Consider the following 4,613-nt stretch of genomic DNA (forward strand, 5'->3'; position numbering starts at 1 on the left):
AAACACATTCATTAATCTTCAAAGACCTAGGGCCAGGCAGCATCACACAGCACATCTGCAGAACTGTAGTGATCAATAAGAGTAAACTCAAACTACACTAAGTACTTTCATGGCCTACAGGAAAGCAAAACACTATTTTCTGGATAATGTAATAGTTACAGCATATTTCCTCATGTGCAGCATGATATTCTATGTTTAATGGCATTTAAGTGTTACAGAGTAAATACCGAGAAAACCCAGAATTTTTGGATGTGCAGAAGCAATATCACATCATTAATACAAAAGGTGCTCAGCTACAGGATTATAATACCATTGAGCGCTGAGACCACTTGAAATCTTCAGTACATTCTTAGCATATGGTCTCCTGGCTGTCACCCAGCCTGGTACCAGCTACCCACCTGTTGCATAGAGCTAGCCCCAGCACTGCCTTTGTTGGGCCAGTTGTTTTTGTCACTCTGAGTCTCCCTCAGAATCCCTGTGCTCCTCCACTGCAATGTATTTGACAGGGTTGTGGCCTTGTCCTTCCCCAGGGGCTCACTCTTGGCCTCTTGCTCACACAGATCCTGCACCTTTTCCAGCCAAATCCCCATTCCAATAGAAGCAAGAGATGACTTCTAATATCACTTTTTGGTGGCTGTGCAGGTTCCTGACCCTTTGCCTCAGCTACTGGTGGTGGTGAGGGGGCGAATGCATGGGGAAAACAAAAAAGAACTGAGCCAAGAGGCCTGGTGAGAAAAGTGTGTGGCTGGAGGAGGGAAGGCTGGACCCAGGGGCCAGTGGAGGGAGGATGAGGAGGAGGGTAAGTGTGTGGAGCCAACTGATATGAGGAAGGAAGCGGCAGGAGGATTTGCAGAGGGCAGCAAAGGCAGTTTGTACTGAAAAACAGGGAAGAGAAAGAGGTCCTTATGGGTTGTAATATTCAAGCACCTGTGCTGGGAGCATCCTGTAGTCTCCCGGAGCCATGAGTGCACAGGATTGGGACACAGCTGGCGTAGGACAGCGAAGTGGGGGCCGCTCTTGAGGTCCATTTAGGGCCATGTGCCTCACTGAGGCAGAGGAGGGGTGGCACTCAAGCTCAGGGGCCTGGTTTGTGGGCCCATGTGGACATGCATCTTCAGCTGCCTAGGAAGGGTCGTGAGAATGGTTTGGAGTAGCTAGATAAGAGCATCCCTAACATCCATTGTATGGGACCTGCTGTCTGGGAACAGAGACTGTTGGAGGATACTCCATGGTACACACTTAGACAACCTGTTGTTGGATCTAAGCTCTTTGTCATATGCCATCATATTGCACTCATGGTGCTTGTTTCTGACTTTTCTGATCTTTTTCACATCATGAGTGGTGCCATCTATGTGGTTTGGCTACTTTTGATGCCTTTTGTCTTCTGTGTCCTGAAGCATTTCTTCTTTCCAGAGGTCAAAGAAATGGGAAGGATAAGTATAGAACTTCAGCCTGTCTTTATCATCTCTGTGTGCTCTCAGGCTACTCAGGGGAGGTGGTCAATCACTCTGATTGTAAATGTCAGCAGCAGGAGTAGGAATTCTGCTCTTTGAAACTGCTTGCTGGTCTTGGGCTGGGGAACTTTTGAGAACTTTCTCCATGTTGATATCCTGTGGTGACACCTCTTCCACTGCTGAATCCAGCTGAGTGGCTTTGACCATGAGACAACAAATTGGAAGAGAATTTGATCTAATGTGGAAGTAGTTAGCCTCCTTAATTAGCTCACCAAATATGTCTTTAGCATGTACGCTCAGATTGCTTAACTGGTGCGTAATAGTGACAAGAGTGCTGTTGGCTACACTTTCATGTCACTGTAATCCCTTCAGGCAGAGCTCCCTGCTGCAAATGCTGGGATTAGATGTTCCTCTTCACTGGAGGCATGGCTCATAATGGTCTAATTGACTAATGGCTTCAGACATTTCCCTCAGGAAGCATCACCACTTTGGTTCAGATATCAGCAGTAACTGCAATCGAAATTAAAATGATCAGTCCCCCTGGTGTAGAGGCAGAGATTGCACCGGTAGCTCCCTGATCTCACCCCATACCAGAATACACATCACTGGGGCTAGCTAAGTTGCCTCAGGCCAGGCCAAGGCCTTGGCCACCCTATCTGTAATTTTCTATGCAGTTATTTTGCTTTCATTTGTTGAATATCTTAGATATGAGTTAAAATTCTCCACCAAATTTGGGAACCTTTCAACTATTATTTTCTCAAATATTTTTTCTGATCCTGTGTCTCCATCTTCTGAGGGTCCACTTGCATGTCTGGTCACCTGCTTTGTATTCTGCAATGGGTTTATGAGGTTTTCTTCATTGTTTTCTTTAATCTTATTTCAATCTTTTTTGATTTTGGGATTGAACACGTTCTAGAGATTTATATTCAAAGTCATGGACTTGTTCTTTATTCTGCCGTCTCAAAACTTCTGTGCACCTCATCCAGAATACTTTCATTTTCTTTTTTTTCTGTTTGAGAATTCCCACTTAGTATCTTATGTAGTTTCACCGTGGGTTTCTGGATGTGGGTCCCGCATCTGTGCACTTTAGAGGTTGACCAAGTATTTGGGTCATTTATACTCAGATTTTGTGATTCAACTTCATTGTGGTTGCTTTGTTTCTGGAATTCTCTTTGAATTTCCAATTGTTCTGTTGGCCTCAAATCCTGCCCTTTCACCCCTCAAGCCAGTAAGATTTTTGCTTTCTTCTACTGAGCTCTGTGCAGGTTGGCAAATTCACTCAGTCCATGTTACTACAGACTTGCAGATCTCACCAGGATCATTTATCTCTGTGGAAGGTAGACCTCCCTCTAGTTTCTTTCTGATTTTTCACCAGATACCCCTGAGTGGCCCACACCCATGCAGAGTCTAGTGTTCAACCAGGGATGAGCATAGTTTGCATTCACATTGTTGATCTCAACTCTTCTGCAGCTCTCTTCCAACATTCTCATTTGAATTTCTAGCTGATTTGGGCTCTGAACTCTATAAACTGCCCACATTGAGCCATTAGGGCTGCAGTTATCTGCTGGGAGGCTGTAGAGCACTCATAGGTAAGAAGGAAAGGCCACCAACTTGCAGTCCTTACCTAAGACAGAAGATGTCTTTAACATGAAAGCTCTTATCACATATTGCTTGTCTTTGTTAATTTTCCAGTGACTTCAAATGTTTGTTTTACTAGTCAAGTTTTCACATTGCTATTGGAGGAAAACTTGCTGGTCTATATCTTCATGTTGCCATAACCAGAAGTTCTACCCTGAAAGAGACTTTTGGGAGAGAAGGTCACAGTCCACAATTCAATCGTCTGAGACAAATATGGATCCAGGCACCAGAAACTGTCGAATTAGATTTCTAAAATTAAAATAAGATTAGGGCTGGGTGCAGTGGCTTATGTCTGTAATCCCACAACTTCGGGAGGCCAAGGTGGATGGATGGCTTGAGACCAGGAGTTCAAGGCAAGCCTGGGTAACATGACAAAAACCCATCTCTACAAAAAACACGAAAATTAGCCAGGTGCGGTGGCACACAGCTGTAGTCCCAGCTACTTGGAAGGCTGAGGTGGGAGGATCACCTAAGCCTGGGGCGATCAAGGCTGCAGTGAGTTGTGTTTGTACCATTGGACTCCAGCCTGGGCAAGAGAGTGAGACCATTGTTTGAAAAAATAAAGATTGAATGAATAATAAAAGAAGATTAGGCCTGGCATCTGTGACCCCAAGTTTCTATGGGAATCACTGACTTTATACAACCCACAATGTTAAAGAAGGACACCCTACGTATGACTGGCCTCTTTAGTACTGGAGAGAGCACATTCCATAGCTCATAACTTTCCGACGGTCTCTGAATCAAGTCACCAAAACTGCAGCTAAAGTTGAATGGAGGCCACGGAAGTAGTTCAGTGAAGTGCAAAACAAGCACTGCTTTTGTTCTTGATTCTTTCCCCAAACCATGCACTCACATGTTTTTAATAAATACTACAGCCGGTTGTAGCTATCGGCAATGAGACCTCCCATTATTGAGGCCCTGGTCTTTTTAACTTGAGGAATTCCACCAACTCTAAGGAGTACATGCTCTTTGAGAAATAACTGCACTGATATTATTAAACTTTAATGAGGACAGATGATTTCACCAATGAAAAAGTACGACTTCATATCCTGCAAGGGCATTTCTCTAATCCAAAATCCTATGAGCTAGTACAAGTACAGAAACATTCCATAATAAATGGAAATGTCATTTTGATCCAGGCAAAAGTCAAGCATATCTGCCATTTGACCCTAAATGCTTATTTGGATATTGTTGAGTGTGTGTGTGTATGTGTGTGTGTGTGTGTATGTGTGGCAGTCATAGGACTCATTGCCCAAGTTTCAGGGTTTGGGGAAAAAGTTCCATTCTTTTTCTCAATTTGAGTAATAGCTTCTGGCTTACTACTGGGCCCTGGTAGATTCTGAATTCTATGATCATGATACAGAAAATGACCGAGTGACTTGAGATGCCCATTACCACCTGAGTTCTATGTGGTCACTCATGCTCACCAGCCCTCAGTCTGCAAAGGGAAATGGTATATACAGCATCGGACTTTAGCAGGTCCCATAAGGCCAGGTAAGTTGCCTAATAATTTGTACTGTA

The 4,613-nt window shown here is 44.0% G+C and overlaps 1 pseudogene; it reads right to left on the reverse strand.

The window, feature by feature from the left end:
* Positions 1-1,361: 1,361 nt before the first annotated feature.
* Positions 1,362-1,881, reverse strand: LOC134761631 (actin-binding protein WASF3-like; annotated as a pseudogene).
* Between the last annotated feature and the right edge of the window lie 2,732 nt (positions 1,882-4,613).

Source organism: Pongo abelii, chromosome 5 (assembly GCF_028885655.2).
Source record: "Pongo abelii isolate AG06213 chromosome 5, NHGRI_mPonAbe1-v2.0_pri, whole genome shotgun sequence".
NCBI classification, from domain to species: domain Eukaryota; kingdom Metazoa; phylum Chordata; class Mammalia; order Primates; family Hominidae; genus Pongo; species Pongo abelii.